Source organism: Cygnus olor, chromosome 3, assembly GCF_009769625.2.
Source record: "Cygnus olor isolate bCygOlo1 chromosome 3, bCygOlo1.pri.v2, whole genome shotgun sequence".
Classification (NCBI taxonomy): Eukaryota; Metazoa; Chordata; class Aves; order Anseriformes; family Anatidae; genus Cygnus; species Cygnus olor.
The window spans coordinates 118,476,505-118,489,759 of record NC_049171.1 but is presented as its reverse complement, the minus strand read 5'-3'; the positions used below and the strand labels follow the sequence as shown (position 1 = coordinate 118,489,759).

The following is a 13,255-nucleotide window of genomic DNA, read 5'->3' as shown; positions in this document are numbered from 1 at the left end:
CCAGCTGCTGCCATAAAGGGGCTAAATTAAAGAATAAAGAACATTAATTTTAGATAAGATCTAAAGCAATATGGGATTTTCAACACCCCATTGTGCAGAGACTGCATTAGGAAAGAGTAAGAGACTCCTTTTCCTACAGTCCTGTACAGGCACAAGCCTCTCTAAAGTCAGTGGCACTGTCACAAGCCAAAAAAAACACACCCCAAAACCAAAACAACCAAAACAAACAACAAAAAACCCTTATTCAACTTCAAACATTTGAAGAATAGGAGAAGAACAGGAGGAAAGAAACAATTTTCTCCTCACTTTGCTGATCGGACCACGGCACAGATAGCTGGTCATGACTTACCTTTTTTTTCTAACAAGCCCTTCTGTTGAACACCGCAGTGAGCACTTGGAATCGGATGGCAGGGACGGAGATGTACAGCATCATCCAGCAGAGCTGCAGCATGGTGGCTGTGGCATCAAATACTGGTCCACAGAATGCCCTGATGTGATTTGCATTAGTCCTGTCACTGATGAAAAACAAAGAAAAAAAATTGAAATAAGCCAAGGAGGTGAATATGAGAACCAATTCTATAGGAAATTCTAAAAAAACATGAGCAGTTTTGGCCTGTCCAACTGTACTGCATCACAGCAGACTGTGAAGGTCACAACCAATTTTGGGGTCTATGATTACTGCTTTTAAACAGATAAACTCTAGCTTATAATTCAGCAAAGGTAACACACACTGTTTTGAAAAGATAAAAAGCACAATGATAAAAAGGAGTCTTCCATTTGTGAGATGCCATTTCCCAGCTTGCAAGTGGGACACTGAAAGATGAAGTGATTTGGTCAAGTTCATAGGGGAATTTGTAACAGGGCTGGAGACTGAGACCACAACACCTGATTGCTTTGCTGATATTTGAGCTGCAAGAGCAAACGCTCCAACTGAAGTGACTTGTAAAAGAGCAGGGATACCAGATCTGTAGCATACAGGGAAAATAAAAGGCAAAATACGTTCTGAAGTATTTACAGCATAAGAAATGATAGCAACACATTTCAGGTGTTGATAGGCGTTGGCTTTATATAGGGGCAACATAACTTCTCAGCTATCTGTATTAGGGAGTATGGCTATCAAAATTAACAGATGACACAGACTGAACAGGCTTGCTGTGCAAGGGGATTTAGCACCAAACAAAAGGAAAAATGCAGAACATTAGCCAAAAGTACTTAACAGACAGGAAAGACTATATAAAATGTTTTGGCTTTTCTACATTTAGGACAGAGGAATGTGCTCTGTCCTTAATGTAGAAAGTTAAATACCAGCTACTTCTTTTCATGCTTTAGCTATAATAACTCACATCATTTACATTTAATGCTAATATAATGCTATACACTAGAGATGGAGACTGTCATGGCATGAGAGAGGCATGGAAAACGAACATGTTCATCACAGTAGAATTTGGAGACTGTGACCAAGATTAGGAACCGTGGTCTAAATGGTTCCGCCTTAGCAACAAGAAACACTAGAAACTAGTGTCAAACGAAAGAGTCAGTATTGTAATTTCATTGATATCTAAAATATATTCTCCATTTAAGGAAGATACACTTTGAATACTGGGAGGCAGAATCCAACCCTAGTTTAAATGGTAAAGTCCAGTTATTTTGTCTTCTCTGTGGATATTATGAAATGTTTGTTGCCTAAAGTGGGTGAATTTGTCTAAGAAGCTGCTATTACTAGTATAAATGGCAAAGTCTTGCTTAACTGCAAGACAAAAGTAAAAAAGTGGCATTTACAGAACAGCAGCAGTAAAGAAAAAGGCACTCTAGTCCAGAAAAATATGAGTTTTCTGAAATTCATCTTCAGGCAATATTATTGAAATGCATATTCAGGACTTAATCCCAGGATGCTGTTCTCCAAATGTTAGTGTAATGTAAGAACAAAAGACCAGAACTGTTAATAGGTGCATACTTTAAAGAAGAGTCTGACTGCAAAGATGTAACAGATAAGTACAGAGGGGAAAATGCCAGAAAACAAACTCCTTGACCTACTTCCCAAACAGAGAAAACAGGCACAATGCAGTGTTTCAAAAATTCAGAAATATTCTGACAAGGACTTACTCTTACCTGCAGCTATCCTCCACCCAGCAGTTGAGCTCTGTGCAGTAAATCTTGGCAGTGTTGTATTGTTCATTTCTACGGTATTCAGATAAAGAAATTAATACATGTTATTCAGACAAAAGCCATGCCACACATTTACAGGAATGTTGTGGATTTGAGAACAGGGCACAGAAGTAAATAAATAGCATAGCCCCCGATGTTACCTCTGCAGCACAGCTCCACAGGCAAACAGACCAACACATTTAACCAACAGCAGCAAGGACAGGAAGACAGATAAACGCGTCTTTATTTCAAAATTTCTTCTGCCTTGCAGGCTGAAACAGCACCTAGGAGCTACAGTTAACTCTGAGAGGCAATCCCCATTGCCCCAGGATTTTATGACTTGGTTTGTCAGACTCGGAGATGTGGATTTTAATCAGATTCATGATAAGTGAGCACCAAGCTTACTGAGTGGTACAGTAAAACAGCAGCTTTCAGAGCTGGAACCATTAATTCAGCTATGCCAAATTTATATAATATTTAAAACCTAAACATCTGTTTCCCATAGTTTATCAGTTTGGGGGATAGAATGATCCCTGAAAATGTTCAGTAGGAGACAGCAGGAGACAGCAAGGCCTCCATCGTTCTGACTTCCCGTCCCTGAGCCAAGTATTATTTCTTGTAAAATCCCCACAACTCTTCTTTCAGCCATTGCTTCCTTTGCTCTTCCTGAACCATGAAACTCGTATTTCTTTAACAGCGCTACTTTCCAGCAGCTCTCTGGGCAGCTGAAAATGCCAATCCAAACCACATGAGCTCAAGAGGAAGCCAAATCCTGCCTTCCTGTGGTTTGGGTGGTTGCTCTAACAACCGCTCATTGTAGAGAAAGCTGGGCACCTCTCAATCTCCTACCACCCTACCCATTTTAAAAACGAAAACCAAAACATTACAGAAGTTTCTAAATGGTGAGGCAGAATGCATTTTGAGTAATGCTGAGGAAGCCGGCAGAAGCGAGTGAGCAAGCGAGCATACAAACTGTGCGGAAAGGAGAGCTCAGATGGTTCCTGGTTCAGCCTCTTCAGCTTCAAAATTTATGGCTGTAGACCTCATAAAGATCCTTGTGGCCATCATTCTGTGAAAGTCTTGTTCAGTTCTGATTTATAGGTTGAGTAAATCCAAGCAAAACAGCAGTAAAAGGAATTTGTGGGATAATTTACAGCTTCAGTTTAGGTTAGGCTTTTTGGTAGTTATTTACTTTATACTTTAGATAAAGATTTGTGAGTAGCCAATTACCCAAGGCAGCATGAGTAGCTTTGACAGCTGAGTTCAATGCATGAGCTACCCTTAGAAAGTATTGCCTTATTTTCTGATAGAAAATGCTACAGTTAAATACAGAGGCCAGAGTCTTTATCTCCTGTGTTAAATGGGGAAAAAAAACCATCAAGATAATCCACATGGAACACAGCGTTTGAGGATAAAAGCTCCCCAGCAGAACAGGGAGAGATCATTACTGTGTAGTTCTGTAAAGCCAGGGCAACTTTTTTGCTGGCTTTTTTTTTTTTTTCCTGTGCTAATTTACATGAGCTGAAAAAACACCCCTAAAGAGTTCATTAAACCTCTGTCTCAGTGTATTGCTCCAGGACTTGAATATTTGTTCACCTGAAAGATTCATTATTCTCTTAATGCAAAATGGTACCTTGGACTTTAAAACTGGGTGTGACATGTTGGTGTTGCCTGCCTATGTCTTTCCCCCACATTTGAATGCAGTGTTTTATTTGTGCACAACCTGGAAAATTGCAAATGCCCAGCAGGAATATGGCTAGAGCAGAGACACAAACTGGAGGAGGCTGCTCAGCCGCACTTTCTACAGCCCCATTTGCTGTGTGGGCTCTGCTACCTCTCACAATGAAGGGCCTTTTATTGCCAGGTTTATTTCTTTGCTAAAGTCAGGTGAATAATTTACCCTGAGTTTTGATTGATTTTGTGTCTTTTTCAGTTTGAAAGGGAGCAAGAAACCAATTGCAGTTTCTTATTAGAAATAATTTCTGCTTAATTCCTGCAGCTACTTTGAAAGCAGCTCAAATTCACAATGCTAGATCTCAAACATAAGCCTTGTTGATCAGACACTTTAGTCACAAGCTATCTATCCATCTGGGTGAGCATAACTGTGCATTTTCCTTGCAGCTGATGCCTGAGCAGACACAAACTACGAAGCTACTGTCTAAATAATCTGCAGTACTCAAATATGCATTACTTTTAGGCCACTGATGGAAAAGGCTTTGGCATTACAATTTAATAGCCCTCACAAAGCAACCAGAAAAGTGACATGAGCCCCTACTCCTAGAAAGGGCCACAAATGCCCTAGTTTCATCATCACCTTCCTCCAGCTTTTCTCCCTCTCCTTAGACTGACCCCAAACACTTTCCTGTTGCTGCCACAGTGACTCTTGTCAGCCTGTGATAGCTGTAGAAAATAAAAGCTTCAAAACCTTTTAAAGATTCAAATGTTAGGCATCAAGCATATGTGGCTGATAACAAGGAAACTCACAGAAGTTATACAGAAACTAGCTTCAATTATTTTGCAAATAATTGTCATGACAATATACATTGGCTGGGCAGACAGTCACAGTTTTTTGGGAACAGTTTAGTCTGCCACTTGCACATCTTGCGTGATGATCCACAGCCACACAAATAGTTTATCGGTGGTTATTTAACATCACAGTCATAGCTAAGGTCATACTTCCACACCCATGGTCTGAGATTTCATCCACACTCTAAAGGAATTTCTCTGCTTTTGATTTCACATATGGGCCAAATCCAGAAACAGTATTATGATAAAGTCAGGAAGCTTTTAGAGATGTAGAAGATGGTAAAATAACACAAATATTATGTCTGTATTTATTAAAAAAAAAAAAAAAAAGCTTTCATATGTTCCAAAAGCAGGTCAGTATTCAGACTAGAGCAGGTTCCTGCAAGGAAGAGATTGTGGGAATTCTCATTTTTCGTGGCTATGTGGAAGGACTACTCCTCCCATGAGTAGTTTCAAAGAATGCCCTGGCCCTTTGAAGCTTTATAAATGTTACCTGAAATCTGACAAATTTCACTGAGTCTACACACAGTATCCACAGTGCACCACTGAAAAATCAGACTTTTAATTACTTCAAGCATTCCAAAGAAAAACTGCATGTTTTTGGCAGTCACCATGCTTAACCTTGCGCCTTTAACCCAAGATGCCCCAACGCCACCACTGCTGAACACACAATTGCATTCATTCCCACTCATGTGAGTTCTTCTATAATGACAGTACGCAGCAACAACAAATGCTCTGCAGACACTACCTGTTTAGCAGCACACCCTGCAAAAAGGCGGGGAGTTACATTCTGGCTAGAGTTAACTGAGCAGCTGTTTTTCAGTTTGATGGTTAAGAAAAAAATCAAAGACTTCCACCCAAATAAAAAAAGGATTCTGTTATGCTCTACTCCATTTTTTCTAAAATACTTACCATATGTGAGGTGACTTCACCTACATTCAAAATCTCTTCCACCAGTCCCCAGCAGATGAGCACTGCAAACTCCTGGCATTGCCCTGGTTCCTTCTTCAAATTCACTGACCTTGCCCAACCGTCTTTTATCTTGTCTGACTTTTCTCTGTGCTTCCACCCTTTATGCAGAAGAAAAGGAGAAAACATAAGGCCCCACATTAGAACCAGAAAAATAAAAACTTTAAACCAGAAAGGCACACAAACCCCAGATCTAACTGTAGAAAGAATATGTTCAACTCAGCTGCATCTTTCTTAAACCTCCTGGATTTGTATTGCAGTGGCACAGTAACCACAGACATCACATAGAAATAATTTTTCTTATGCTTTGGCTATAAACAGAGTGGAAATGTCAAGCTTGTAATAACCTTCTGATGATAAGGAATCAAAAACATTATTAGTTTTAAGCGTAACAAAATCCATACACATCTTGAAAAAGAGGAGGCAAAAGTGTTCCTGTGAAGAAAGGTTGCTTGTGAATATTGCTACAGAAAGTGTATTTGCACTGCCCTTGTTACACTGCAATTAATAATAATGTGAAAAAACTTGCTATAATTTATACTGATTATGAACTTCCAAAACTGACCTAATAGCAGTGGAGTATCTCTGGCTGAGATGCCTTACTCACCTGCAATAGTAAATGATGCTAGAAACAGGCAGGTAACTAAGCACCTGGACAACATTTCTGGCATCACTAAGAAATTTTATTTTGAAAGCTTACTCAAAATTAGAGATTTTTGTGTTCTTAGGCAGGGGGAGCAGAGGCACTGCGCTGTTCAGGGAAGGACAGTTCACCCACTAAAAAAAATAAAGCTCTGGAAGAACCCATGGGTGCCACACTCCTTTGAGCAGGCCTTATCTCAGAGAGTGTGACCTGTGGCACAAAAACATTTTCCTTCCCTTGCCTCTGGCTGTTTCGAAAGAAGGCAGGATGTATCCATCTCTTTCATGAAGATGGGAGTAATGTGCATACCAACCAAACCACAATAAAGGAAAGCAAAACAAGCCAGTTATACCAGACAAACCTTTTTTTGATTTGTTTTCAATCTCGGCAGATTCTGACATAGCTTTGTGGTCATGAGGATCGTGATGTTTCCCTTCCAATGTCTATGTGCAAACAAGACCACTCCATGGTTTATTATTGTATATGCAAAGTTTAACCTGCCCATTTGCAATCTTTACACGAAACAACCCACTGCACTGTTTAATTCACTTAGTTACAAACAATGTTTGAACACTGATGCAGCTAGATAGAAAAAAGGAGCTATTTAGGATTACCAAATAGAAAAGTCACCCCTTTAGCTCCTCTTCCCTATGGTGGAACTAGCTTTAATAGGTAAAGCACTGGGAAGTGTAGCTGCCAGTTACTGCCCTAAGAGCAATAATGGTCACAAGGCTCGGTGCTTACCCAAAGTCTTTTCAATCAGCCCAAGAGATTTTCTAAAAGTTGAGAACTTATACTAGCATCAGTATCATTTCATAGAGCTGAATTCAGTTTACCAACCTACTCCACTCAATGCAGCCCCGTGGAAAAGCCCCTATGGCTCATCAACAGCAGATTAGAAAAGAAGCCTCAAATGCAGTAACAAGATTGAGACAGATTTGTAATTACACCCAGGATTTTTCTTGTTGCCATTTTTGTAACTTAGGAGAAAGGTTAAAAGCAAGTGGAAAGGTCTAAGACAGCCATTAGCACTGCCCTGCAGGAGTTTCTGTTAAGGCTGCTGTCATTCTGGGGAGACGGTGGACATCTTGGCCTCAACATTGATGTTTGGAAGACAAGCAAAATAACAGAAGAGGACAGACAGTTAAGAGAAGAAACTGCTGAAGGAAGGAAGGAGTTTTATATAGCAGTGACTGCATTTATCAAGTTCCCTTAAATATTTGTTTACCAGCACTGCCAGTATTTCTCCTGAGTGGTATTGACACTGCTGTCATTAAAAGTTTCAAAAAAACTTTACAGAGCACTAAACTATCAGAGTATGTCAAATATAAAAGACAAATAGCACAAAGTGAAATTTCTTTCATTGCCTTTTTTTAAAAAAAAGTTATTGTCTACATCTTCTTATTAATCATAGCGGGAAATTCAAGGAAGTCCATAAATCGAGGAGGAGATACTTAAACCCATTGTATTTAAATACCAGTATTTTTCATACTTCAGAGTGAACATCAGTTTATTTCTCAAACGCACTGAGTATTTGCAAGAATTAAAGGAAGCCACAAATTCTTCATACCAACACATTATATATGAAATAGGAACATACAAATCCAAATAAGAAGGTAAAATTTTCAGTTGAGGAAATTATTGACTTGGAGCAACAGACACACGTTTTAGGTGGCTATTTCATCATTTACAGTCTTCATATCAAGATGGAAGAATGAGCTCCTGGCCTCCATTGTGCCTAAATGTGTTAACTGTGGAGGCTGTTACAGAAGAGGGGTCAAAAGCCCCTTAGCACAAGCATCACAGAAAGAAAACCCAGCAGGTTAACAGCCACAAATTGTTTGATGTGGAAAACACTAGATGAGAGCTTAGGACTTTTTATTCAGGTAACTGTCACAGCATTTCCTTCCAGTCTTAAACTCTCCTTTTCCTTCCAAGAGGTTTACAAATCTATTTCAAGTCAGAGTCACTAAAGGTTGAATATTCTTTGTCATATTTTTCTCGCCACTTCTAGAAGAGGCTAATCTGCAAGTGTGTTGGGTGAGATTTTTTGCCCCGCTTCTGTCTCTTCCTTGATCTCAGTGAGTGCTGCCCAGGAATCTTGCATTTTTGTACATTTTGAAATTTGCATTTACATGTTGTCTTTTATGTTGTTGGAAGCAGATCTCCCATCCCTGTGGCAAAACTTTGAGTTTTGAGTGCAGTGCTCCAAAAGCAACGCCAGTGCTGCCACTGCAGCAGTGCAGCTATCACATCATGCAGTGGTTCAGCTGGCAGCTAAAGGGGTCCAGATGTCTGCTCCGTGCTGCAGGAAATATCCCCCTGAACACTGAAGTTCAGGTCGATATGATACATTTACGTAGACAGTATCTTCTGATCACTTGCTATAGAGATTAATACATTAACGACTAATGGCATTCCTCTGCAGATGCTAAACTGACTTTCAAGTATTTATGATACATTACATGTAAAATTGCCCAATTCAGAGAAGTCAAGAATTTGTGCTACTGTAGAGTAGTAAACTATTGGATTCCATTTGGGGAAGCTCTGATGTGCTGAAGAAAAAAAAACAACATGCTTTTCAAATAAAAGGGAGCTTGACAGATGTGCTTTTAGTCTTTCATATATATTATGACTGGGCATTTTGCTTTGCTTTTCTGTCATTATCCACGGTATTTTATTCAGACATAAACTGCTCATTTTGGAATAGTGAAGTGCAATACTGAAAAGGTTAGAGACTTCTCTAACTACACCATCCCCATTAGCTTACTATCTGAGCACTAAGCATGTTATAAATAACACATGATTTAATCCCTGTGCATTTTTGGAAAAACAAAAACAAAAACAAACCACCACAATATACTACAAAATAAAAGGAGGGAAAAGAAACACATTTCTGTAAATACATCCAAATACTATAAACTACCTAATCAATAACTTTTGTAATACACTGAGCTGAACAAACAATGGCTAGTGAATAATTTAGCAAGTTTTGGCAGTTTCTACTCCAGAACTGACCATCAGCAGTTTAGATTTTCTCTAGCACATTTGTTCTACAAAATTTCTCCTAAATAATTTTTATGAATAACTATCAGTCTTTAGAGCATTCGTGAGCAGTTCATTGTGACTCAGATTAAAACCGAGCTCTTTCAGTTTTAGCTGGGTGTGTCAATCATAGTATTATTTCCTTTTCTTGACATAACACTGTGGACCTACTATCTATTTTTCTGATTTGCAATCCATCGCCTAATCTAGTGTGATGATCGCTAATCTTTATGATTTGTATACTCTGATTTGCAAGTATGTTTAAGGGCATGCTAATCTTTAAACCAGTTAATTACTTTCCTGAATAAAGATAGGTATAATATTTGCTTTAATGAGACAGTGAATTAGTTTTTTTAGGCTATTACGAAGTTATGTTAATTTACAAAGTTACTGCCATCTTCTGTCCACTTCCTTCACTCCAATTTAAAATCAAGGGTCTCATTGCAAGCTGGCATTGGTCATTGGTTTAAAGTAGTAAGTGCAGTAAGCAAAGCTGCTGATGTGTGTGTGCATACCCGATTCTGCCATCTGATCACAGCACCTACAGTAACCACTTCGCTATGATCTCTGGCAGCGTGGACTGTCATGGATGCAGGGCTTTAACTTTCTACAGCTGAACAGGTGAACAGTCTCTCACACAAGTAACTCCACTGAAAGATTCAACAACTCCCTCTTCTGTTAAACCATCACTCTAGTAAAGTCCCATTTATAAGGGACGACAGCAGGTCAACAGCTTGTTGAGTGGGTGGGAAGGGCCCCAAACACCTTAACTGACGTTTTAGGAAGGTAACGTTCTTTGTGCCTCTCTGTAGGATACTAAATCCTTTTTTAAATTGGATCCAAGTCTCTATGGCAGAGGCTCAGCAGCTGGGAAGCCAGCTGAGCATGGCTCAGTACCATGCTGCTTTTTCATCATGTTGCCTTATATAGCCCTATCTCAAGCTCTCCCAGGGATACCACAATAATCTAGTAAAAAAATGTGACAGCGTGAGAGTTCAAAAGACTGCAAGATAACACAGAACTCTGCTTTTATCAATACAAGCACTAAAAGATGTAAAAACGTTCCTTTCCTAATACAACAGAAATTCAATTTGATAAAGATTAAACAGTGTTGGGTCATGGGTCAAGGAGAATACTTCAGGAAAGGGAAGAACAAATTCTTTATCATGTATAAAAACTGAAATTCTCTCCAGATGAATATTCAGAAACTGTGGAATTGAATACCTGAGGATTGGTATTGTACAGGTGACTTTTAAGAGGAAGAGAAATATTTGGTTATATTGTCAATGTGCACTTACAGAAATGTGCTACGCTCCAACTGGGGAATTCAGAGTAATGTTACATTTCTAAAACCAGGTAGCTTTTGGCCAGCTATTGTAGTGCTTCTGATCTTCCTCACCACAGAATTGCCATAAACAAATCAAGAATATTTGGACTGTGTAGAACAATAGCTGGAAAAGAATATTGAGTTTTTATTGGACTTCAAAAATCTCATGCTATTTAATCAATAACTTTGTGAGTTGACACTGAACACACAAAATTGAAAACAGAGCTAAATGGCAGTGGGATACTGAGTTTTCTCCTTTAAGTATGAATTCCATTAAGATCAGCAAGGACAAAGAATTTTTCAAAGTATTTCTTACGTGTAGTAGGCAGAGAGAAATGGAAGAGCCAGCAAGTGGATACCCACATCAGTTGGGGCTGAAACCAGATGTTCCTTAAGGTCCCTTCCAACCCAAACCATTCTGTGATTCTAGTGTTGACTTCTGTCCTGGTTTCAGTTAGGACAGAGTTAATTTTCCTCCTAGTAGCTGGCAGGGTGCTATGTTTTGGATTAGAATGAGAAGAGCGCTGATAACATGCTGATGTTTTAATTGTTGTAGAGCAGTGCTTACACCAAGCCAAGGACTTTTCAGCCTCTCTCTGTCCTGCTAGCGAGCAGGCTAGGGATGCAGCAGAAGCTGGGAGGGGACAGACCCAGGACAGCTGACCCAAACTGGCCAAAGGGGTATTCCATACCATCTGATGTCATGCTGAACAATATATAGGGGTGGCTAGCCGGGGTGGAGGGGGGCCGGCTGCTCAGGGATAGGCTGGGCATCGGTCAACGGGTGGTGAGCAATTGCATTGTGCATCACTTATTTCGTACACATTATTACTATTAATACTATTATTATTATTATTATTGTTGTTATTCTTTTCCCTGTCTTAATAAACTGTCTTTATCTCAACTCACAGGCTTCACTTTCCCGTTTCTCTCCCCCATCCCGGAGAGGGAGGGGGGAGGGTGAGCGAACGGCTGTGTGGTGTTTGACTGCCAGCCGGGCTAAACCACAACAGTCGATTTGGCGCCCAACGTGGGGCTCGAAGGGTTGAGATATCGACAGATTTGACCAGAGTGTGTTAAACTAAAATTGGTATAAGTATTCGACCTGCTTAATAGTTGCTAGTCACAATGTTGATTGCCTTAATCTCAAGTCTGCTGTGCCTGTTTCCCAAATTGAGTTTTATAGCAAGTTACTTTCTGTATGTGCTCCCTGTCGTGCTGTTTATCCTTTCCGGGCCCTGGTTTAAGATTGTTATGGTACTGTGTGGTGTAACGATGGCTTATGAAATGATGAAGTATCTGGTCATGACTCTAACCTGGTATTTGTACTCAGCACTGTCGTCGACTCTATACTTCGGAAACCATATCTCAGAAACTATTAGCAATTACACCTATTGCCTTTTTTCATCAGGGAGTCAGTCTCTGGAGGGGACAGGGGAAGATATTTTTTCCTACCTGTTCACTCTCCCTTCCTCCTTCACCACCCTCTTATCCCCCGAGCTAGTTACGGTAGCTCTCCAAGATGTTGAATATCCTTGGGATACTCAGACCAGCATGTTCTTGTTGTTATGTCTCCTGAATGCGCTTCAGGTTTTGTTTAAGGTTAAACAACTACTTAGGAATCTCATCCGGAGATCTGTCTTGAGGCGGGATATTTGCGAGTGGCAGGGAGTGTGGGAGGATATGGGCAGGTTTCTAGGGCAGTGGGCACCTCCAGTGTTTTGGACATTCACCCCTGAACAACTGCAAAATCCTAAAAAACTGGTAGAATGCTTGAAAAAAAGGTGTCATGACTCTGGCAGTTCCAAAGTGACACAAATCACTGTGGCGTGCTGGGGTCTGGCTTGTGCCTATCGAGCTGCAGTTGATGCTACTATCAACCTAGTGACAGACCCTGCGGCCGTTCCGGCTCCAGCTCCCGCAGCCGTTCCAGCTCCAGCTCCCGCAGCTGTCCCAGCTCCAGCTCCCGCAGCCGTACCAGCTCCCGCAGCCGTTCCAGCTCCAGCTCCCGCAGCCGTTCCAGCTCCAGCTCCCGCAGCTGTCCCGGCTCCAGCTCCCGCAGCCATTCCAGCTCCCGCAGCCGTTCCAGCTCCCGCAGCCGTCCCGGCTCCAGCTCCCGCAGCCGTTCCGGCTCCAGCTCCCGCAGCTGTCCCGGCTCCAGATCCCACAGCCGTTCCAGCTCCCGCAGCCGTTCCAGCTCCCGCAGCCGTCCCGGCTCCAGCTCCCGCAGCCATTCCGGCTCCAGCTCCCGCAGCCGTTCCAGCTCCCGCAGCCGTCCCGGCTCCAGGTCCCGCAGCCATTCCGGCTCCAGCTCCCGCAGCCGTCCCGGCTCCAGCTCCCGCAGCCATTCCCACTCCTGTGGCTGGGTCAGAGAAACGAACTGTAGCAGTGCAAGTTGCCCCTGCAGAGGGTACTCCAACCCCTGTGGCAGACCCTGTGGCTGGGTCAGAGAAACGAACTGTAGCAGTGCAAGTTGACCCTGCAGAGGGTACTCCAACCCCTGTGGCAGACCCTGTGGCTGGGTCGGAGAGGCGAGCTGTAGCAGTGCAAGTTGCCCCTGTAGAAAAGGTGAAAAAATGGTATAGAGACGCAGGTCGTTC

General features: G+C 41.4%; 1 long non-coding RNA gene across 2 annotated transcripts in view; it reads right to left on the bottom strand.

Moving 5' to 3' along the window:
* Nucleotides 1-352: 352 nt before the first annotated feature.
* LOC121068284 overlaps nucleotides 353-13,255 on the bottom strand; it is a 106,007-nt gene continuing 93,104 nt past the window's right edge. For both annotated transcript variants that reach the window (XR_005818774.1, XR_005818775.1), the window contains 3 exons: nucleotides 5,584-5,741; nucleotides 2,110-2,178; nucleotides 353-515 (listed from right to left, as the gene is read on the bottom strand). This is a non-coding gene — a long non-coding RNA (uncharacterized LOC121068284). The remainder of the gene's footprint in view (nucleotides 516-2,109; nucleotides 2,179-5,583; nucleotides 5,742-13,255) is intronic.